This window comes from Pseudopipra pipra, chromosome 3 (assembly GCF_036250125.1).
Source record: "Pseudopipra pipra isolate bDixPip1 chromosome 3, bDixPip1.hap1, whole genome shotgun sequence".
Taxonomy (NCBI): Eukaryota; Metazoa; Chordata; class Aves; order Passeriformes; family Pipridae; genus Pseudopipra; species Pseudopipra pipra.
Genome location: NC_087551.1, coordinates 55696182 through 55721475, shown reverse-complemented (window position 1 = coordinate 55721475; position 25294 = coordinate 55696182). Strand labels below are relative to the sequence as shown.

The 25294-nt window shown below is 40.3% G+C and overlaps 1 long non-coding RNA gene across 1 annotated transcript; it reads right to left on the bottom strand.

Moving 5' to 3' along the window:
• Window positions 1-14284: 14284 nt before the first annotated feature.
• On the bottom strand, window positions 14285-23329 carry LOC135411568 (uncharacterized). The gene is made up of 3 exons (XR_010429210.1): window positions 22873-23329; window positions 21388-21472; window positions 14285-17336 (listed from the first exon to the last, which is right to left on the bottom strand). It is a non-coding gene; the product is annotated as an uncharacterized LOC135411568 (long non-coding RNA).
• Window positions 23330-25294: the final 1965 nt, after the last annotated feature.

Below are 25294 nucleotides of genomic sequence, written 5' to 3'. Positions count from 1 at the left end.
ATAATTTCTTATATATGTTTTTTCTAAACACCGTGTGAAACGATTTACTGTAGTTCTATCTTTTACAAGTATAAGAAAACATGTTGATCTAATTTGTAATACTAGTCAGTGAAATATAGTGTAACAGGTTTGAAGATGGACTAAAGTAGAAAGAAATCTTTTTAAGTAAACAGTTTTGATGTTAGCGTTCCAAATAATTAAAGTCTTTTAATAATGAATGGTTTACTTTTATTTTTCTTTTTTAGTGTTTAATGCCAAAAATTGCACAGTGGAATTCTGGTACATGCCTAGCCAAAATGTTGGAAATAAATGTGCAAGACTAACTCCATCTCATCAGAGGAACACATTTTGCAGAATATGCCTTTCCCTTCTGTAATTTACTCAATGCCACATTCAGTGAATGATCTAGAAGTTATGCAAGCTCATTTATTTATGGTAGCAGTCACGTCATATAAATGAAAGGAAAATCAAGGCAACAGACAATATGCTGGGATGATCTTTTAAAGTAATACAAATGAATAATCTAAAACTCAGAAGTTATTTCTTTTCATATGTTTCTCTCCAGCTGAATTTAGTCCCTCATTATCAATAACTTCTTTCAACTTGTAGTCATACTTTGATCACTGCTGAAATATTTTCTTGAGCCAATCACTTGATTAGTGATTACTAATCTATAAACAATAAATGTCTCACGAGTGGTCTACCTTTACATGCTTACCTTTAAAGAATACAGAAATCTGTTGAAATGTGTTAGATCTGTGATTAAGTCTCATCACAGAAAATGCACAAAATATGAAGATTTAGCAGTAATATTTTTTAGAAAGCATTAAAAATCCCCATGGAATAGGTGACATTTATTAATAAGCATGCTGGGTATGCCTGTGTATGGTCTGTCCATGTGTGTCTGTGGATGGTGAACACTACCCTTGAGATTTATGCCTTGAACAGTGTGGGAAGGAGCCCAGTTTTTTTTCCAAGTAGGATCTTGGCAGATGCCAAACTTGTAAGGAGTGATTTGCAGCATTTGGGGGTGGATTTATTTTTCTCCTCACTTCATCACTTTTTAAATACCAAGAACAATTTTATTTTAATCCTCTACCGTTAACAGCTTCCTACTGTAACCCATTGAGTTACATAAAATGTCACTTCATTTTATTGCTTTTGAAAGGCTGATCTATAATCAGACACATCTGTGTAACCACAGGGACAGCTACAGAGTTGCAGGGCAGCAGTGTGTCATTCATGGAGTCATTATAAAAAGTTTTTATGCATTTACTGTATATAAAGATGTAAACCCATATATGGGTCAGCAAATTAGGCAAAGGGCTTTGAAGTTAATGTCAGGAAAGTCAATCATGCAAACCAGTCTGTGGAGCAGACATTTCATGCCCAGTGCTCCAGCGGCTGCTATGCCAAGGAGGCTTTCCTCTTCACTCTCCACTTAGCTAGTCTTTGGTTACTCGGTCCATTTAATTTTCAGATCTCCTGTCACTATTGTGACACTTCCATCCTCAGGACAATCATTTACTGTAGCACTAGGAAAAGGGAAAGGGAAAAAGAAAGGAGAGAAAGGGAAACTGAGATGGAAAGAAGGGGAAGGACAGTTGTCAAGGGCTGCTCTGCATGTTCATATACTTTCAATGGGATTTCTTGCCCCTTCCTCAGAATATGTCACCCTGACCAGCAACGGAGGCAGGCCAGTGGAGTGGGTGGAACACAGCACCATGGCTATTTGTGGCATCTGTCAATGTAAACTAGTATTTTTGACCCTCCAGCTTTAAGCTGAAAATTTGTCATGGTTCTTCAAGGCAGCAACTCCAGAATTTCCATGCTTGGAGACTAACCTAGCAATAATACCTCTGTAGTTCAGGAAGAAACTAGTGCCCCTCATGATGAGAAATCAGTCTGATAAACACCACACCAGGAATAGCTAAATAAAACTTATGGAAGCCTATTCTGGAAAGGTAGCCCATTCAGATACATCTGCTCACTCAAAGCCCATGCTGCTGTTGGTCTCAGATTAAGTCCAGATTTAGTACTCATGAGGAGTGCACATTGAGGGGATCTCCGTATGGATAGTATAACCACAGCTATCTGACAGCAATTTGAGTGACATGGTTTTCTCAAGGTGCATTGAGTGATCTTTACCTTACAAAATAAATGCCAGTTTCAGTCTTTAGCATGTAACAGCCTAAATTGGGCACATTTTATCCAGGCTATTCTAGTAAGGCCTCTCAAAAAACATAGCCTTAGATAGAAAAGGGTTCTCAAAAACCCCAGCTGTATTCCATACATGAAGCATAGAAGAAAGATTGATAACTCTGGTCTGATGTTTTCTTCCACTGCAAGGTTTTTCCCATCCTGGAAGCCCTCCAAAATGAGGGAGAAAGTCAGCCGTGGTAAGAGAGTGCATGCTGCTCTGCCCTGCGTGCAGATGACTCCCACTTTCCCTGTCTTGCTGCACTTCACAGTTCTCCCGTGCCAAGTGCAGTAAATGCAATAATGTTACACATTTACAGAATTCCACTCTGGTTTTCTTTTCTGCTCGCCTGGCTTGTGCTTTTCCAGCAGAGGGCAGTGGCGTATTTCTAGTTGCAAAGATGTTAAAATCCAGAGAAAAATGCAGAAATGTTCTTCCATATGCACACCGGCGCAGAGATAAGTAGGAGAGTTCATACCAGGTTTGTCTATTATTTAGCAATTGGTTACATCACCGGAAAAAGCAAACACTCTGCATTCAGGGAAGTGAGGGGAGAGAGCTGTCTGCCTGCATTTGGGCGTATTTAGTGGAAAGTGCAATAGAGTCTCTCTGTATTTTCTCTGCCGGTTGCTACATTTTCTCCTTTTTTGCTCTGAGGGGATGCATGGAATTAGCAACTGCTACACTGTTGTCAGCTGAGCAAACAGAACCTGCTCACAATTTCAGGCTTATACACTGCTTATTCCAGTACCGGGCAAATGATTTGATCTGCAAGGATGCCAACCTGTGACTCAGAAATTCACTGTATGCATAATTGTCCAGGGAGGACAAACCCCGGCAGCATATTCCTTCCCCTTGGTATGCATTACCCGGTCAGCTCAAGCATAGTGCAGAACTGCTGGGCTACAGACTCAGCTGTACAGCTGCCCCATGGCCATTCTGTTGTAGGGCAGGACTGACCAGAAAGCTGCTCCATTGGAGAATGGCACCGTGTTGAAATTAATATGTTTGGTCTGCAATTTTGGACTCTCGCTGGCATGTCCCTCTGATTCCACACTTTCACTAGCACTAAGCTAAGGGAAGAGGGGTGGTCTGAAGTAGATGGGAGGAGGGGCAGGGGGCAGGGAAGGACATGACCTGATTTAGCCTCACGACCTGCTCTGGGCTCACTTACTCTTTCTGGAGACAGCCCACGGGCATGCCTGTGGGAAGAAGGAGCAGTAGGAAGGGAGGCCCAGGAACAGTCAAGACTTGGTGTACAGAGCAGGGCACAAGACTAATATGACAGATGTCATGACACCATCATTTCTTCAAAATATTTATGTTGTTGGTATTGCACAAGTTCACAGTCACAGCACAGCTGTGTTACTGGCATATCAACTTTTGGTGACCTTACACAAGTATGGTTCTGTGCAAGGTAGGAGCCAGCATGAGCTCCCCAAAGTTTATGTCCTCCCTACAACCAGTGCTCACTTCCCAGGAAAGCAGACATGCTAGTATGCCTCTCAGTCTGGCTGCAAACATGTCCTTGCTCAGATATGGTCATTTTTTAGAATTATCTGAGGTGCAGGGTGGTCTGGGGATTATGCAGCACTACTCAGCCATAATTGACAGTGTATGACAGAGTACTCAAGAAAGGAGGGCATGCATGGGAAACTAGCATTGGCAAAGCTTTTCAGGGACACTGGATGACAGGGGCTGAAATACTGTGGTTTTCCATGCAGAGTGCAACTCAAAGAGCTCTCAGAGGAGTTTTGTGTGTGTTTGCAGAGGCCTGGGCTGAACTCCGCAGGGAGGGCAGCTCAAGGAGATGTAGCTCCAGCAGCCTTGCTGGACCTCAACCCATGGGTGTCTTCTTCACCCTTTCTTTGGTGTAGCCTAGAGTCGGTGGTAACTGTGGAGCAAGATTTGAAGCAGTCTGGTTAATGTCTCTTGTATGTTAGCAAGATGCGTTCAGGCAGACTGGGACTTATTTAAAATGGTAGTCCAAAGCAGCCCCCACCCCTTGCTGTAGTTAGGTGGCAGCTCTTACCAGAAATGAAGAATTTACCTTTATTTTAGCTGGATTAGATCCTCAGATCTTTGCACCAGTTTTAGTCAGAGACATGGTGATGTGAGTCTGCCCTGAGCTGGCAGGGCAGAACTGAGGGAAAAGCCAAATGCACATTTCAATGCAGAAAAGATCAGTCAGCAAAAGATCAGCACAGGCAGAAGCAGCCTGTCCCTGAGAGTGTGGCTGTTGGATACTGTTGCTGGGTAACAGCCAGTTGATTTTAACGCATTCTGCTCTTTTATTCTCATTGATTTTTTAGTGCCTTCCAAAGATGGGTCTTCTTCACTTTCCCTTTTGCTTTCACCCAAACTGAAGTGAACAGGCAATCCTCTGATCGTATTTTATCCTATCAGATGCTGTATATGAAGTTTCCTATATTCAAGCAAAGAAAGCCTCTCACTGCAATCAGACTGGACATCACTTGGAAACTATTGTAAGGATAGTCTACAAATTGCCTCTTGAAGGCAAAGGTGAAGATGTCCTACTGAAGCACCGGAAGACTTTCAGGAAAGAGAAGACCCTCTGTCTGGAGGTGACTAAGAACAGGCTGAACCTGGGCTTCCTAAACCCACTCTTCATGGGTGCCATCACGAACACTGACAGCAGTATCAGATGACACACAGAGACAACCTCCTGCCCTATGATGATCCTCTTTAATTTCATGTAGCTATTTTTACTAACACAGCACACTGCCTGAGGAGGAAGGTGCTCCCACAAAAAATTCATAAGTACCCTCTCACCTTGGCTTATCTTCTTCTCACTTCAATTTCTCAGCTGCAAACCCTTTGCCCATAACAACTGCCTCATCCACCAAATAGCTTCACCCTCCCTAACAAGGAGCCCACAGCCATCACACTCCACACTACCATTAATCACTTCAGTCACCAGCCTCTCTCCACTGCAGCAACAGCCCATCCCTTCACTTACCAAAACGTGTTGCTGTAGGTTTAAAGCAGAGATGACCACAACAGCCACATCTCCCAACTCTTGAGCAGCCTGGTGCTGTGGTGCAGAGGTCAGCAGTAACCAGCACATGTGCTGGAGGAGCAAGTGCAAGCACCATTGCTACACTGCCTATGAGCCCTGGTCCGTTTTAGAGGTGGGTTTTAGAGGTGAGTTAGGTTTAGGCATATGTATCTCAGGGTTGATTTTGACAGAGGTACATTTGCCTTAAATGGGGGATGGTGGGGGTGGGAAGCAGACACTCTCCTGAGAACCTTTCTGGTTCAATTTTCCTTTTTCTTTATTATTTTGCTCAGTATAACTTCCAGTATAGTCTTGTGTGAGCTTTTTATACTAGAAACTGGGGCTTGTCTCTGGCACCTTTATGAACCGGGTTAAATCTGTGCCAGAGCTTCAGATGTTTGTTTCACTTCTTAACCTTTGTGCTAAATTCATGCAGTTGCCTGTGGGAGCATGGCAGCTGGCACCTCCATTGACTCCACCAGTAAAATTGACAGGGCCTTTATTTCCCAGTTGAAAGAAATACATCCATTGCTGAAAATGCTGCAAATGACATTTCAGTGTTTTCTTTTGGTTAGGCTGAAAAAAGAAGGTGAGAAAGAAGCTTCGGGGGTAATGTTCAGATGAAGAAGTTTGCCTCAAACTGTTGAGTTTACTCAAAAGTTGACATTTGCCAGGGATGGCAAGAATTAACTTCTCGAACACTTGGCAAGCAGGCACAGTCTGCTGCAGTGGCCCCTGTTTAAGAAGCCATTTCAGCAGGTACTCAGCAGGCAGTGGGGTGGGAAGGATCTAAGGAACAACACATATTGGTACCACATGTGTAGACAGGAATACCCCGATGCACATACACACATCCCAGAGAGGTCATGGGGCCATGTGTTTGTTCTCTGCTTTTTTTTCTGAACTGCTATATAAACAATCCATTACAAAAGTAAAACACTAGCTGCAGTTGTCCGAGAGTCAAGCTACAGAAACAAATAGTTTTCTAGGATATTTGCAAATAAATGTATTGACCTAATTCCACTTTTAGACATTAAATTAAATGGCTTGATTGTTGTTATTTTTCATACCATAGGGAAAAAAAAATTCTCCCTTTGGCAAACAGTCCTTCCTCCTTAGGTTGTAATCTCTGCCTAACAGGGCTTTTTTGCACACGAACCTTGAATTGTCTTGGTGCATACAAATCACAACAGTTTTGGCTGCCTGATGATAGGAGCTGCAATGGCTTATTCCCATTAACCAGACATTTCAATGTGTGTCGAGCAGCCCAGTGATTGTGATTGGCATGTGGTTACTTTCAACCAGCCTGTTTCTCCCTTGGCTGGCACAATGCCAAGAGAAGCATTTTAATACTAAGGTGGATGTGGAAAAGTAGCAGATGCAATAGCTGAGGAACAAAACAAATATTGTTTTATGAAGTGTTTTGGCCCATTTACCTGTTCTAAATAATTACCAGTGACTTAGTGCCTGAGTTCAGAAAACAAAGGTTGTTTGTCTTGCACAATTCCATTTGTCCAGTTTGGGATGGATAGGGTCCACTTAACCAACACCCACATATAAGATTCCTATCTTACTCACAGAAATAGTTTTCTTTATATCAGCTAAAACAGGATCAGTATGCTTTAACTCTTTTACCATACACTTATGATTTATTTATCAAGCCATGCTGTGTAGGATGATGAGGAGCATCAGCTTCACTTAGGTTGATCAGAACCCTCTTACTTTCCTCAGATGAAGAGCTCGGCCTGAGCCTAGTATTGTGCATAGCCTCCCTATACAATTTTTGGTTTTCTAGCATGCAGGTCCTTTCAATGGGGCATTGGAGCTATGGTTCCCCAGAACTTGCTCATATATTGCAACACAAATGCACAAACAACATCTATGGGTTATCCGCTTTAACATTTTAGCAGGATCCATTTAGCTGCACAGCAATAGCTTTTAAATTCAGGTAGTTTTATGGCATATATTTTCACTGTGGAGGTAGCAGAAGCTTAAAGCCATGGGTGGATGCTTCACCACGTGTTATCTCCTTGGCTGGCCTCTCACATCCACAAAGTTTGACCTCTTTTTTCAAGCACTCAGCCCTCCCTTTCCATAAATCTTGGGGCTCAGACTTATGATGAAGCTATTGCCATTTAAAAAGTTTGCCCTGTCCTCCTGAGTCATCAGGACTGCCAAGGTGAAAGTTTTTCATCCACCTCTTTTTCTCTCTAACATGTTTTACCTGTCAGTTGTGACAAGTTAAGAATTGCGCTTAGCAGCTGCCAGTCCTCACTCAGCTGATGCACACTGAATTGCTATAACAGAGCTATGTGCTCCAGACCTGAATGCACTGATTTATTAAGTATGACATGCTACTGATGGCTTCTTCTTGTGCCTATGAGTCAGGGTGTAACCAGCTGTATAAAAAATGATAAATGGTTGCTTGTCTTTGCAACGATTTTGGTCATAAGAATAAATTATTTTAGAGTGGATGCATGAGGCAATACTATTTGTAGCCTTTATAGCCAAATGATTTCTAAATGTAAATGAAATTATCATTTTTAAAAGGCAGGAACATCAACTTACAAATCATTGGATAACATAGTGTTTAAAAATATCTGAAGTTTTTTTGGGAAAACAAAAAGAAATCCTCTATCATACTGGATTTATCATACATTTGTCAGCAGAAGGAATGCTGCTTTCAAGTTATAGGTGAAAACAGACATCAAAGTCTTGAGTAAAGAAGGGGGAATTGCAGCTGGTCAGTCACTGCATGAGAGTGAATGAACAGCACATCTTGCACTTCTCTGTCTGAGAGGATAAAAAACCATTTGCAAGCACACTTACTGAAATATAAATCAACTGTCTCCACTTGTCCTGATCAATCTATCAATTGCAAGAAACTGTCAGATAGCTTAAACCAAAAACAAATTTATAGTTAAGACTCAGGGATGGGCCAAAACTAAAAATCAAGGCAAAGGGCAGCCTTAAATTGTGTCATTTATCTCCTGAAAACATGAAACTCTGAGGTAAAAGCCATCCCAAGTCTGGCCCCGAAGACTGTCCCCAGGATGGATGGCATGTGACTCCTGTGACACTGTGCACCAGGTGGATGGCCCTCTGGGTCGCTCTGCTCAAAGAACATCAGACCTACAATGAGATGTCCAGGCTTGAATGTGGTTCTGTTGGAACAATTTGTATTTAGTGCTCAGTGAGGGGCTTAACACATGGCCTGGCCTCTGAGGAAGGGACCTGCCAGGGCACTCCTCTGAGCCACTCCTCTGTAAAACAGGGAGTGAAGAAGGAGAAGGGAGTTGGGTACTCAGTGTGTAGCCTAACGTGGATGTTCATCCTTACTAGGGATCTGGGAGAGTTGCTGCACTCTGCACTGAGACCAAATAGAGCTGGACATGAGACATGCATCAAGGCATTAGAAAGGCAAGAGAGCACTAGTAAATCCTAAGTTTTGTGAGCTTTGCTCAGTAAGAGTCTTGCTAGAGCACCACAGGATTTCCTCCCAGCAGGAAACTGCATTATAGAGTAAGACACCATCTCCCCTTTCCCTCACATTCCTGACCATTTTCATCTTGCGGTTGCTATGCCACTAAGACCTTCCTCCTGACAGCAGTGCTAGGCAAAGCTCAGTTTCTGCAAGATCATTATTCCAGCTGTCATCTTGTCCTCAAGATTCCCGTGGATCTCCTGGTGAGCACTCTGGCACTCAGAGCACAACAGTGCTTAGAGGTAGACACAAGGGTAGAAAAGAGATAGCACTTCCCAAGCACCTCACTGGCACCCTCAGAGCCTCATGCTCTTTATCTCAGCCCTAGGCTTCCTCTGTGACCCTCAGCAGTGCCACGTTTTTCACTGTTTTCCTCTGGCAGCAGTTTAGAGATAACTCTATCTAACAGGGCACTATTCTTAGCCAGTGGCCCAGCGGCAGGTGCAGCCGTGGGCACAAAGCCGCACGTGGGAAGGTGGCAGAGCATCAGTGATACCATCCCTGCAAGCAGCCCCAGGGCTTCAGGCAAACTGGGAGTGCTCAGGCATGAGTGGATGACTAAAAATAAACTAATTAAGGCCCAGGGTACTGAACAGTTAGAAAAAAATCCTATCTAGAAATTTAGAGGAATAATGAGTGATAAGCAGCCATGGAGTAAGTAGTGATAAGCCAAGCAGAAGCCTTTGCCATTAGAAGTCATGCTGCTGGTGGCAGCTGCAGCTGTGTCTGTGCTCACTGTGCTCCTGTAGCCACAGCAGTGACTGACATGCAAAAGTGGAAGTTTTATCTTTCTTTGAACTTTTTTCTCTCTCTGAAAAGTGCTGCCGCTCATACTTGGCCAATAAACCCAGTCCAACTTCTGTATGGAGCCGTTCATAAAAAAGCACATGAGAGGGGAAGCAGGGAAAAACGAATGTCACTGAGATTCATCTGCAACATTAAAGAGCCCTAGACCCATGACCAAAGGTGTTCTTATGAAATCTGTCACATGCCAAATGTTAAACTTCTGTGTGGTATAACTGCCTTCAAATACAGGTAAAGACACAGATAAATTGATGTGTAAGCTATAAAGCAACAAAGACATTCAAGAGTAATAAGAGAAAATGTTGGAAAAGTCTCAAAAACTTTTACTGGAATATGTTAACAAACTACACATTTTTAATTCTTCAGCATCTTTTTTCAATTTAAAACAAAAACTGTGTATACAAAAAACCTGCAGACACTGACAGATGTTTTCTTTTTATGTATTTATGTGTCTAAAAAGAAAACCGCTACGGGAAATAGTGGTCAAAACAAAGTTTTATTTTTGTCAGATATCACTTTTCATTCCACATTAGTTTCAAACCTGTGCTTTCCTGTGTTCAGAGAAGCTCCTCTGTTCCTGAGCAGTGCCATCTGACTGCAAGCAGCACTGAGGATAACACACTTTTCCCATTCTGTAAAAGCATGTAGAATTTTTCCTGCTTGATATAAAGAAAATCCGTTGAAATAAGAATTCCCAGGAGAGGACCTTATAACTTAGGGCACTAGCATAAGTTCTTTCTGAACTCTTCCAGTGCAGAGATCCAACAACTGAGGACATTACAGGCTACAGTGTATGGCTGAATTAAAAATAGTTTTACTGTCCTTTGAGTGGGCAAGTCAGGCTACAGTAGTCAGTCTAAGAGCTGTCTCTACCTCCTACCATCCCCTTTGGCAGCTTCCTGAATGGTCTTATCTATTTTATAGAGTTTCATATGGCTCTTTGCATATATGAATTTTGCCTCGCCTAGTATCTGCAGAATAACTGAGTTATATGTTGTACACGCAAAATTAATTCCCAACATGTCTGCAAAATCACTGCCTGCATCCAACTTCCATATAGGTCTGGGGTTGCAGGGAAGCCACCTGGATCCTGTAGCAATGTGACCTGCAAGTCACTTTTCAGCCTTGTCACCCCAAAATACCATTTGACTTGTAGATCATTCTTTGGGGCACTGTTCTTTGGTGTTGAGGGGGCGAGTCAACATTCTACATGCTACCTGCTGTTGGATAACTGTTGGGCTCAGCAAAACTGGGACATCCTTAAGAAAAAGCAAGGGGGGGGAAAGAAATTGATGTGCTAGGTCTGAATAATAAATAGCTGCAGTAGAAATGCCTGATGAATTGCAGCTGTAAGGTCCCCCAGCTCTGGAGCACCTGGCTGTGAATTGAAGGGGCCTACAGGTACCTCAGAGTCAGCTTTGACATTTATTTTCTTTTAATTCTTTCAGAATATTAGACAAATAAGAAGTTTTAGACATCTTTGCGATGTTATTGCTCATCTGCAACAATTTTGGTCACTTTACTGAATGATTTTCTACATTTCCATGGTATCTGGGGCTTTTTAGCTTGCCAAGTAGACTGGTCTGTGAAGAAGACAGGCATATAGGTTTCTCTCCCCTGACCAGTGCCCACAGGACCACCACGCAAACACACAGCATGGTCACACAGAAATTCCGAACAAAGCTGCTGTGCTCCCCACCTACCATCTGAGCTCTTTCATTGAGTTCACCCTCTTCCAGGTTTACACTCTGAAGAGTGTGAGAAAATAATTGCTTCTTCTCTTTCTGGAGCCCAGGAAAAATATCCCTAGGAAACAGACATTTGTTATAGTCTGGCTCAGCAGCAACACCAGTAAGTCATTGAACGTTGGCAGAATACCACTGAAGGCAAGCCATAAAAGCAAGAAAAGGTTTGGTAGACTGTACATGCTGCTTCTTGTTCTGTATCTGGCTGGTGAATGGAGAATTCACTCTCTATTATGGCCAAACCAGTATACTTTACAACGTTAAATTATTTGGAAAAATGAAAATAATTAGAAGTTTGCAACTAATTTCAGTGTGGTCATGGATTTAAATTCTTTTCTTACTGGTTGTTCAATCAAAAGAGGTTTCAAATATTTTGGTGTGAAATTTTGAGAAAATATATTTTCAAATTCATGAGTCCAAAATTCCTAGGAACCAATCAGTTTCTCCAGATAAGCAGAACATAATTTGCTTACTACATTCACTAGATCTGCTTCTGTCAAACTTGCCTAATTTTTATGCAAAAGATTGCTTACCTTAAGTAATGTTTACTGCCTTTTGACACTGTTTGAAAGATGCACCAAAAAAGAAAAAAATAAAAAACAAAAAAGAGGGAAAACTACCATTTTACAAAACTCCTATCAAATTCTCAAAATAGTCTGAAAACAATTAGGAATCATTTTCTTTAAGTACCATGAGATTAACCTAATACCATTAGGTTGTCTTATAATTGCATTCTTCTTCTTCTAACAATTAGATGCACTTACGTTTTCAAGCACTTCTCTGCAAACATGAGGATTAGAAATGAATACTTTACTTTTTAAATGCAATTAACACAAGCAAACAAACAATCAGCTTCAGCTGGCATAAATCAGCATAGTCACACTGGTGGAATTACAGTCTATGCTGAATTTTTTCAGTTAATAATCACAGGTTCTTCCCATACATCTTTTTGTCACTCTATTTATCTCACATGATGCTTCTTTCCCAGCCCTGTAGTAAATTCTAAAGAATTAAGATATGAATGATTACCAAGCAACATTTTCACTGGGACAGGCTAAACCCTTTGCTTTGAACCATAACTGATGCAGCTACAGGCTGAAATGTTTGTCCATGCAAGAGGTCTCTCTATAAATACTTAGTAAACATTCTCAACGCTTAAGCAGTTAATTTAGGGTCTCACTGCGGTCTTGCAACGCACCAGAACTGATGGCAGTGTAACAGCAGTGCCATAAGACATCAAGTTAGATTAGAATTAGCCCTACAGGCTCCAGTGGCTGGGCATCTTCATGGGGCAACCACCACAGTCGTAGGAGTGCAAACATGTCCATTTCTGCCTCTGCTATGTCTGCCTTGGTTTTGGTTGTTCTGCTCCTCTTACTCCTTTTCTTTTCTGGGTCACTCATGAGGTCAGGGGTGGGGAGACAGTGCTGGATCCTAGCCTGGGAAAGCTGCAGTCCCTTTGTTGTTTACCTGTTTGGACCCGCTGGTCCTCAACAGGCATTGAGGGTTCTATGTGCTCTTTTCTCACTGGAAACCAAAGCTATTCCTTGTCTCAGAAAAAAAAAACAACCCAGACCCAGGATTGGAAGAACTGAAGATAAACTGAAGAGTCACAGATGGCACTCTGCTTTTGCCCCCTTTTTAAGGAGCTTGTTCTGTTTTTCCTTTCTTTATCACCATTGCTGAGGCAGGAACAAGCCTAAGTGGTGGTGTAAGAGGACTCCTCACAAAGTTTATTTTCTCAACTTAATTATTCTGTAACATGACTTTGCTCATAGCATTTTATAGCCACAAATAATGTAACTGCCTTCTGGTGCACAGTTGCCAAAGTAGCAGAGCAGTGCTAAGTGAAAGGCCTATTTTACATTAGCCATAATCCCTTTTAAACTGAGTGCTTCAATTTGTAATTTCCTGTCCTATACTACTGGTGTTTATTTTTGTTTAACTTCTATGTTGAAAATATCCTATTTCAGATATTTCGGCATAGTAATAATTCTACATAGGTTTAAAAATTCCAATTATAATATAATTTTAGAATCCAATACTGTTTTATGGGCTGGCTCATTGCACCTTTTTTTTTTATTTCTTCCTTTATTCTTTTATAAAAAGCAAATTCCAGTTGTGAGTTCATGAGCTGTAATAGAAAGAAAATACAGATGAAATCTTTGTTCTGGGCTCAATAAACTACAAGTATGATATACAGCTTATGAAGGGGAATTCTTCCCATATTTTTTTTTCTACTTCACCATACAGAAACAAATTTCTGATTTATTCTTCCTCCCTTTCCAGAGGTTCTGTTTCAGCAATAGACCATGTTCCACTCACTGCTACACAAGGGTCACAACCCTTGAGCTTATGATTTACACAAGATAACGCTTTGCAAACATGTGCAGCACATTCCAGTATAGAACGGATGATATTTAGGGGAAAGCATAGAGGAGAAATAAAAATCAATAGGAGAAAAGATGACCCTCACTTCATGGTTCTGCCAGACAAGAGGGCGCAGTAAACAGTATCTAATCCACTGTGACTCTTCACATGCAGAGGATGGTCTAGGGAGAACATAGAAATTCTGTCTCTGAGCGTAGATACATCTCTTTGATGTCATCTTTCCACCCAATACATGGACTACAACAGAGGAGAGGGAGAGCTAAGACTTTTCTAGATGACATCTCTGAATGAGGACATGCTTTTCAAGTGGCAAATCCCTCCCAGCCCCTTGCTCCTTTCACCAGTGTTGATGCATAAAGGCCACTGCCAGACAAGTTTTGGTCTATGACAGCATCAGACTGAAAGGCCCTGAACAAGGCACTGATGATGATGTTTTTCACTCTTGCCCACCAGAGAACCTTGATCCTTCTCAAAATGGCACACAAAGAAACCTCTTAAATCTCCAGGGTAATATAATAAATGCAAGTGCAATACAGCATCTGTAGAGAAACACATCAGTACTGGGAGGAAAAAAAAAACACACGCAAAGAAAAAAAGGTTAAAACTTTATATTTGCATAAATATAATATAATCATCCATGCTAGATTTAGCCATGCTAGTATTAAAATTCATTTCTGGTCCAAAATATAATATTTTATCTGTGTTTTACAGGATCAGAAGTGAACATTTCACAGGATCAGAAGTGAACTCTTAAGAGATTTAAACCATGATTTTTTAGTCTTACATAAAACATTATATAAAACAGAAGCATTCAAGTATTTATACATGCTTATATTCCCAAATCCTATTGCCATTGCAACCTCATCTGAGTTTCCTCTGTTTTCTGGATTGCATGGTGAGAATGACACAATTTATATGTATTGTCCTATAAGTCTGTCTTCTGTCAGTATTACAGTAGTAATGATTCAAACATTTTAAGATAAAATTCATCACCACAGAAAGGGTAAGAAAGCAGAAAACATTTAAAGTGGACTGATGAAATCTGCATCTCTTCCCGATTTTTCCATTAAAATTTCTAACCACAACAAAATGCCACATTTGTTCAGACTGAAAATTCATCCATCTGTTGTCTGGCCAACAGAAGCTATCTACAGGTACTTTGGGAAAAAGTATAAAAAACAAGCCATGTCTGAAGCGATTGCTGGTAGCCGCCCCCACCCCTTTCCCCTGTGCAGTATTTACATTACTTTTCATCTGTAATTTTATTCCCCTGTTGCCCAATAGTGTGATATCACACTCCAGCTTCTTACTGTCATTTTTCCCCTGAGTAATTTCAAATCACCTTCAGACTTCATCACCTCTCTATTTGTGTATGGGTGTGTTTAACAGTACAGCCTGCAGTAATTCATCTCTCATGGGGCTCCATTAGTAACCTCATTCTAACGCTAAAAGTTTTCATTCTCTATCTTTTAGCAGTTATTTGCCCCAAAGGGGCTTCTTTCCTCTTTGGAGAGGGTTTTAGGAGTTTTTAGGTTTTTTAAGACCTCTGGCTAATGATCTTGCTGAAAGCTTTTAGAAAGTTCACATATACTACATGGATCCACATATATTACATACAAAGGACTCCAACAGCTCTGTGAGATGTAACTGCCTTGATAACATCCATATTGCCTGTTCCTTTCTGCAATGTATTATCCAGTATCTGTTTATTCTACTCTTTATAAAGTTTTTCTATTGATTTTCCAGAGTGAAAAATTAGACCACTCTTCAGGGACTTAAGTTATCTTTATCAACTTTCCTTTCTTTGGTATTGCTGAAGGTTCAAACTATGTATTATTGCCACATGTGATAGTTCAGCAATTTTATGTTTGAGATTCTTCTGAACTCATGGCACCAGCATCATTTAGACCTGGAGATCTGTAAAGTTTCTCCTGCTTCACCCAAAAGCCTGAAATGGAAATACCTGCAAGAAATTCTGTTATGGTTTACATGGTAGCTTGACCTGAAAAATACATAGGGTTTTCTGTTTTAACAAAGCCTTTCTCATGGTTTATGTGTAAGGCATTCTCCTGCCAGTGAAAGTAAAAAGTATCATATTTTTTTCTGGGATCCTCTCTTCCTTTCAGCTGTGCCTCAATACAGACAGCATCACCTAGACAACAGCTGGCCACAGGTTGGCCACTGCATAGCAGCAGTTCACTTCTGGGCCCCTCACAGTTTCTGGCCAACCTTCTCTCAGTGGTTATCACCCCATGGCATCAGAAGAAGAACGGTTTAATGACCTTCTCTGTTTATCTATGCATTCTGATGCCAATTCTTAGTAGTTAAGCCTGGATTCCCATTTTGCATAATCACTATTCCTAAAAAGCAAGAGAAAGTAATAACCTTGTAGATATGAACTGAAGTGAGGCTAGATGAACCACTAGAAAATATCACAAGAGAGCCCTTCTGGAGTGATAAATCTGAATAAGATGGATTAACAAGATCTTTGCATCTCCAACTTCCCTGCCTTGACTAAGATTTTCCATAGTTTACGAAGAGTGCTAATTCACAGCTTTCCCCCACATACACAGTCTTCTTTAGAAAATCTAATATTGGCTACGTCAGGAGAATGGATGTAGGTTTTCCTGAGTCGTTGTCCTCATTCAAGTTCATCCACTCCCTCTTCCTCAGAGATGTGTAGAGCAGTCTGTAGCTTGACTATAGATGGTAATTGTGCATAATTTTAAACATCGTGGTGGAGATAATTCTGGACTTTCCTCAACTTCCTTATCATTATCAGCCCAAGATAATTTGACTTTATTTTTAGTTGTCCTGCAAACCCCTTTATTCAGGGAGAAGAAATAATTCACAGCTGGTACGTTCCTTAGTGCCTTTGCCAATCAAAACATACAGATCGCCTTTTACTGGCAACATGGTTATCATGATTCGAGCCACTTGGCTCTTCTCTCAGCTCTCTCTGGTGAGTAAAGGAAAATTCACACCAATGAAGGAGAACATCGTTGAGTCATTAAATATATTTATTTGAATATTTAAATCTTTGGCTGCAGAGAAGTGTCTAGGAAGGGTTCCATGTTTATCAAGGGGGCTTACTGAAACCACACCCACAGACAGCCCTTTTGCAATTTGCTGACACCTTTGCTGTACACCCTCTGTAAAAGAAAGAGGGAACTCTGTATTGCAAGAGACACTAAAATATAAAGACAATCCTCTCCTTTGAGACTGCGAAGTGTTGCTGATGGAACGGGAAATCCAATTTCCAATGATACCACATGTGGTGATAAGGAAATTATGCTCCTCTTAGTCAGAGACACCCTTGGTAATAAGCTGGAAGTCAAGTGCAATGATCCAAGACTTGACTGAAGTACAGTGTGACCTGTCATGTCTCACACATTGAGCACTTTCAGACTTAGACAATCCATGCTGTTTGGGATTTTTAGGCTTGAGCTGAACTTTGCTCATTTTCAAAGAAACTCTGTTTGGAGCACAGGCTCAGCAGCTGAAAGACCACTTGGCCAGTGTGGAAAGAGTTATAGTACAAATAGGAGCTCTACCTGTTGCAGGTGCTGCCTGGTAACATGGTTCCTCCTCATTCCTCCTCCTTTATGTAACTGCTATGAACCAAGGCAGTATCCCTTACATGCTCTCTTATAGCATTGTCTCCTCTCACAAAGTAGGAGAAACCTTACAGGTCTGTAACAAGAAAGGCAAAATCAAGTTCATCCACTAGACATGCAAAGCAAAGAAAACACTTCTTTCCTTCTTTCAAATGAAATCTGTTGTACTATAAGAGTTATTGCAACCTTAAAAAAAGAACTTAGATAAAATCAAGACCCACACAGGAAATACAGTAGAAGAGTGTTTTTTGATCTTTCCAAAACATATCATTTTGAATCAGATTTTAAACACATAAGGGCAGGCAAATAAACAATAATTTTACACTTACATTTTTTTAGCAAATCAAATGGGCAAAATTCCTGAAAATAATACATTCCTAAGGAATGATCAAGTAAATCAGTCAAATGCTTGGAAAAAGAGGCAGGAAATCAGGAAGGTCTTCTTGGGAAGACTTCACTGGTTTGTCTAGATGAGAAACAGCAATACTGTGATGACGTAAAAGCCTTTCTTTTCTCTTTCTTTACCCATGTAAGTTCTAAGGGAAAATTTGTTTCTTAGAGGACTGAATGTTATAAATTTGTCTATACAAATTTAAACTGACATGAGTGACAGCTATCAAGTTTCAAATCCATTTTCCTAATGAGTGTCTTCTTGTTAATCACAAGGAAACAAGTCTAAGAAGAGAAACCCACTTCCTAAACCAATCTATCCCTATTGGTTAAAGTGCTCAGTTATTCTTAGAAAATCAATCCTGATTTTCTAAGAAACTAGACCAGATGTTGGTCACTGGCACCATTGTGTTCTTGGTCTCTGAGCTGACATTGCCCACAGGAATTGTCAGTTTTGTGCTAGACTAACTGGTCAAAAAAAACCCAAATGCACTATGTTCAAGGACTCATTACCACACACTTAATCATATTCATAATGCTAGGCTGGCACAGCTGTGTACTAATACAAGTAACGCCTTTTGAAAACTAAGCTAAAAGTAAAAAAATTCCCTGGCTCAACAGAAGAAATATTATTTATTTATTTATTTTATCCTTGGCCGAAGTCTAGCCATTAGCAGGCCAGCAAATAAGTTTAAGTAAGTTAAATAAGCTTTAAGGATCTCCTTATTTTCTTCATCATTAAAGGGCAAAACAAATTAAAATTGGAAATATTTCCTGCTGTCCTGAAACATCTCATCAATCACAGATTTGTGTTTGTGTTGACATCTTTTTCTTTTCCCTCTAAAGAAAAGAAGCTGGCTAAACAGATTGTCTGCCTAGAGCCAATCTTTTCCCCAAAGGAATCTGGTGCTTATTCGAGTGAAATGAAATTACCAGACTCCAACAAATATTTGTGAGAGGGGAACAGGAATAAAGGCATTAAAAGTATTTGCTTGGTCAATTTTAAACACTTGCATAAGCAAAGCTCCTCTTTCTCCAAAATGGCAATAATTATAACTTTAGGCCTCTTGACAGTAAGTCTTTCTCTTTGCCACCTCACAATTCACTCTAGGGCTATAGATATACTTGCTACGTGTTCAACATATGTAATAAAAAAACTCCTGAAAAGAATTTTCAAGCACCAAGGGACCCAACTTGCAGAAAAGGAGAAACATACACAGTCAGGAGACATTTGTGTCATTTCCATTATCCATTGCATACAGAAGAGAAGTAAGCTCAATTGGAGAGGGGAAGGTTTAGGATTGAATGTATAACAACATCTGATTTGAAGGACCAAGCTCTGCTTTGTGACTTAGCATGCTAAACCTTACTGTATTCTTCTATAATGTGTTTCTAGAGTTAATAAAAAATATAATGTAAAAAATTTAGACAAGGACAAATCAGAAATATAATACCTCCATCTCTGTGCAGGAAAACTCTAGAGTCAACTAAAAACCTTTTTCAATTGCCTCCTTTGAGAAAAGAGAGGACATATCTGCAGGTAGCACTGAGCACAGGTGAGAGACATAGAGGAACAAAGGCTCTGCTTGTCATTTTGCGTTTCCTTAGCTTTTTCCAGTTACCACCAGAGTCTATAAATATCTACCTCTGGGCAGTGCAAGGCTCCTTGAGCCTTGGTCATACTGAACTTCCCAGCACCTGCCTCATCCCCAGGCCTTCTAGGGTCCACAAATGGGTAATCCTGACCACGGGTATGCCTGCAGGAAACACAGAGGCATTCTCTCCAGGTTTTACTCATTTTGGCAGTTAAAGTACATGGGAAACGTGAGGCTGTGCTTCAAGGTCTTCTTGGCTTGGACAAAGAGAAGATTATTTCTCTTCATCTGAATTCAGGCCCCATGTGAGCTATCCTCCTGTTGCCCAGGTTGGGAAGTTTGAGGTTTCTGTATCTGATCCTGTGCCCTCCCCATTCAACCCATCAAAGTGGTTCACATGCCACTGCCTCTGTCCTTTTTTTCCTCCTATTTCCTCCAGTCTATTCCTACGGTTCATTTGCCATGTCTCCAGTCTCCTGGATATTGTCATTGGTTACAGCTCCACTCATAACCACTGGTTTAGTTTCAGCATATGGAGCTGAGGATTGAAGGGGGTATGAGTGGGACAGAGTTGTTCTCTGCTACAGCTGTCAGCAGTCTGGTCCTTGCTTTCTTCTCACTCTGCCTGACCATTGCTACCTCCATTCCTCTAGGCCTGTCCCTGGAAATCCACACCAATGGAATGACTTTCAGGGAGCTGAGATAACATTCAGGCTTTCACTTACAAACTGACTGACCCATGAACATCTTGTATTTAAAAGTTTTGCCTGTGGACCTCCTAAATGCTGATGTATAGAGGATTCGGTGACATTTGCTTACTGTGTACAGTGAGAGCAAACAGCACTGGTCAGGTGCCAGAATTTTGAAAACAAATAAATCTCTGGCCACTAATAAGCTTACTGAGAAGTTCCCTTCCACATTTCAGCATGTCTTGATAAAAATCTCATAGTTTCTAGGGCCAAGTCTTTGAACAACATTATGCTCCCTTTTTCATTTGCTAGCAAAGAAAGTGGCCACTCTGCTGCTCTGAGACCTGTGAATATATGGCACTGCTCAGACTAAAGGATGATATTGTTACTCTTGCTGAAGAGAGATCCACAGTAGTGGACAAAAATCTTTTCAACCACAAATGAACTATCATACCTACAACCCAACAAGGCATCTTTAGTTTTTGTCTTTTCAAGACCATATGCATTTTGCTATACAGAGAGCACTATCACTTCTCATGTGGTTTGACCAAGAGGAGATTAACAAAGTGATCGTAGATAGCTGAAGGAAACCTGCAGGCACTCAATTGTGCCCTGCATTTCAGAGCTGCTCTGGCATTTGAATACTCATGTCTGTCTCTCTAGGGAACTCACCAAACCCGTTATCGTTGTTAGGGAGCACATCCAGACAGTTCTCTGGTCAGACAAACCATCAAGGCAAAAGTATGAGTAGGTTAGTGCCTAAATAACTGTTCCACCGTGTGGTTTCATACCCTGATCATTAATTCTGCATGAGAAAAGGTTTGCTGAGCTGTCTGTGCAGCATATGACCTTGCCAGTGTCAGCTGAGACTTCCATCCTTACAATCCAGAGTGGGTGAAAAGTGGCTGCCTTTCTGGCTGTGTTTTAAGCCAGGTTTGCTCTTCTATTTGGACAGCTCACTTGCTTCAAAATTTAAAACTGAGCATACCTGCCTGTGCATTCATTTCTTTAGGTAGTATCTCTTGTAACCTCCCAGAATGACTTTGTTTGGTTCAGTCATGCAATTTGAAAGACCTCTTGCAACTATAGTTTCATCATACGATAATTTTTGGGCACAAGGTGAAATACAGGAAAATCCACTGAAACATAAGAAAAGCCTTTTTTTCACTACGTGGTTGTCTGAACATGGGAAGATGCCCAGAGAGGTTGTGACATCTCCACCCTTGTGGCTACTCAAAATCTGACTGATCATGGTCCTGAGCTCTCTGCTCCACCTGACCCTGCTTTGAGCAGGGAGGTTGAACTAGATGGTCTCCAGAGGGCCTCTCCCACCCTCAGCTGTTCTGGGATTCCATTTTGCATGAGCCATTTCATGTACATAGCACAAAAGAAAACCTTGTGATAGCCTTTTGCACTCTATGACGGTCAGAAGGAGTCCCAGTGAAGGCTTTACCTCATGCTTGTTGTTGGAGCCAAGGTCTCAGCTGCAGTTAGAAAAAGCTTTTCAAGGGGCAGGGAGGGAAGCCTGTGTGGCAGCACTGTAATGAAAACATGAAAATGTGATATAATGATTTTGAAGTCTCTAATCCATCAGAATGCAAACCATATGTTTAAGAAGTTTTAAATCAAAAAAAGTTATGAATATTCACTACTTCAAAAAAGGTTGATTTGTTTTTTCCAGACCAAAAATGTTTTTCCTGCTGCCATCAGTGAAGAATGTGTTAATGAAAACAAATTTCCCATGGACCTTTGATGTCATCTGAATGAAAGAAGAGAAATTGCTGTTCCTATTCAGACTTTGGTTTTTGTGACGCAAGCTGTCACTGGCAATGATGTTATACCACCACTTTCACAGTGTATATTTATCCAGCACTCACATATCCTGACTGGGTTGTAAAATTTGATTAATTCCTTCTGCATGCCCCACAAAAATGTCAGTGTCACTTGCATTATCACAGCACAATGACAATTTCTTGCATATTGTTTGTACTTCTATAAATTAAATGCGATTCCCCATCTCACCTCTCAAATTGTCCAGCAACATATTGGATAGTAATTCCATACACTTTATACAATATTGTCTTCCAGAATATCTGTGTTTCGATGAACTGAAATTACTTACAACACATTTTTAATTTTAAGCAATGATGATTACCATTGCAAATGGACAGCAACAAATTAACCCCATGTATTGCCTTACATGAGGAAAATATTTGGTAAGCAATATACTACTGAAGTCAAGTCAACTTTCAAAGAGACATTTGTAAGTAACTCATATAACTTTGTACTCATTGCGGTAGCATAAAAATAGAGAAAATATGATAAAATATATTTAGAAAAATAATCACCTTATTTTCCCACAGCTGTATTTTTTCTCCTTGCCTACTGTTTTTAATGGTTCTGGAAAATATTTCCCTTCTATTTACTTGCATCCTCATCTGTGAACCAGAATTGCTGATGATATCAGGATAGACTTTAGAAAAAATTTCATTAAATATGGTTAGCCTAAACCTATAGTCCCTAAATGACTAAAATTTCTTTTAAAATTATTGTGAAATTGCTCTGTAAGAGAACTTAGCATTATTATTGTACTGCACTATGCTTCATTGTTCCAGACATCATTAAGCATAGTGCACAAACATATGGTGAAAAATTTGCATGAGGAGCAAGTTCCTGAAAACCCACAAAAATACTTATTGCTGGTGATGTTTAACTCTACCACTCTAATAAACATTACGATGATAGGTACTTGTTGAAATGTTGGTGTATAATTTTTATTGTTTGGTTTAGCACACATGTAATCAAGAGTAATTTTTTTCCTTCCTAAAGGAAATTATTGCAAAAACAGAAGTTATATATATATATATATATATATACATATATATATATATATATATATAAATGCTATTATTTTAGCTATAGAGAGAAATTGTCTTACCAGAGATCAAAAGGTGACATGTCACAGTGCTGTTAAAAGTTGAAAATATGGAAGTATGAAGGACATGTTTATATCATTCCTGGAGTGCTCATAGCCTGCAGCTTTCCTGCTCCAGTGAAGCAGAAACAGAACTTCAGATAGTTTTCTAACAATACCATGCAGACATTTACACAAACAGCCCATGCAATACCTTAGATAGGATAAGCTTTAAGATCAGATAGTTCTGATGTGTCAAGGTGTAAACATAGTCACCATCTAAGCCAGTAACCTCTCTTTCTTCATGCTGCCACTCACCAGAGATGGTGAGTTTTGGGGTGAGGGGCTTCCCAGTGCTGGCCCCTGTGAAGGAGCAAGATTCAGGATGGAAGCGGTTCCAGGTGTGGAGAAAGACACACAGCAATTGACAGGACTTTATTATATGGACTTTACTGTTATTACGTGGTTTCAGATATGTGTATGGCATTGTACTCACACTACACAGTGCACACCCTGGGTATGCCCGGGCTTGCCACGAGTTTTGCCTGCTCCCTGCTTCCCTGCTCCCCTCTCTGATAGGCTGAAAAAGCTGCAGAGAGGAGACAGTTACCATTTGCCCTTTCCTTCCCTGGTTCCTCCCACGTTCCTCCCCCTTTGCCTGTGTCCCTACCCCGATTTGCTCCCCCATTTGTCTGTCTCATGCTCCTCCCCATGTTCTAGCCCTTTCCCCGCCTAAACTCATAAAACCTCAGTCACGCCTCAATAAGGTATTCCATTTGCACCTCTACCCCAAGTGAGGATCCGTCCGTGCTGTGTAACGGCCCCATCCCCCCTTGGACCGTGGCAGGCCCCTTTGTGGTGCTGGATCTGGCAGGGCCCAGCTCCTTGGACTACGCTGCACAGGCCTTAGACACAGAAATGTCAGCATCCTTCTTCTACGCCTTGCCTTCTGCTCCTCTGCCAGCTTGGGAAGCCCAGCTCAGATTGCAGTGTCACAGTCCCTGCAGGAACAGAGTTTTCATTCTGTGTCCTTTCCCCGGGGATTGAGGTTTAAACTGTCTGAATGCTATTTAGGTCTAGGGAATCTGGGCCACTTTAGTGAGCCATAAATTACACGCTAAGCAGTCCTTAATAAGAAACCGGAATTACGTATCGGAAGCACACTTGAAGTTTGTTTTATTTGACGATGCTTTTATAAAATGGTATGATTTTGTGTTTTAAATAATTATAAGTATTTGAAGTAATGAAATTACAGGACCTTTTTACTTTATATACAATCCTAAAACTTCTGTTCTAAAATGCGAATGGGTTGAAAATATCTCTATTCTAGAATGGGCTCTTCTGTTCCAGGCATCGCACGTTAAAAAGTAATTCTAAACCAAAGATATTTGTCCCCCCATGCACATACTAAATTTCCATGTATGATTGTACAACTCTAGGATTCCTGAATGCCAGATTTCAAGTTACACAGAAACATTAGTTTCTGAGTCACAGTCTTAACTGATTATTAGGTATCACAGTGTCACAAAATGTCATATCGTAATTAGACTTGGTTTATCTCAATATATTCTTTTTAATGTAAATGTCTAAAGAATCAATAGACATAGGACTGCATGACATTTTTTATAAGAAAATCTTCTATTTTAAGAATATTAGCTGTTTAAATTATTAGTGGTCATATCTACCACCACCATACAGGGAAATCTTCCAGTGACTTATGGATGAAATTCTGTCTGGCAATCAATTTTGTTTGGTTTGCATTGTCCACATCCTTCATATTCTACTGATTAATTCACATTAATTAGATAATCTTAAACAAGGGGGAGGGGGTTGTTTCTAGAAATTATATTCGTCATGGAATATGCCTGATTCAATATGTCTAGTACTCAGTCAAAAATCTACAAGTGAAGTAATTCTTAAAGAAGAACAACTTAATGACGAAATCCTTAAAATTAAATAATCTTTGAACTAAAGTCAAGGAAGATAGAGTAACTTTCTGATTAATCATTTGAGCTTCTGCTTAATTCAATACTACCACAAATGCTCCTTTATAGTAGATGCCATGATGGATTTCAAACCCTGTTGAAAAGTTGATTCTTTTGTATCATATGTTCACATCATATTACTTTCCTGTAATTCTTTTCACTTGAAAATTTCAAACTGCCTGAAAAACATTAATCAAAGATAATAAAACAAACAATACAGAATGTCACTGTCTGAATTGGAGCCAAATACCTGTTTTACAAATTGATTGCAAAAATGGGTAGAAAGAGTTGTAAGTAATTTTGTTCCAAGTTCTTGAACTGATGCCTAACATGTTTTGGACATTGACTTTACAGTTTTCAACAGGCTTGGTTTTATGGTTACATAAGTATGTTTAAAAAAAATGACAATGCCCACTCTGCTAAAAAGTCTATATACAGATTGAAAAATTGGAATGAAAGTT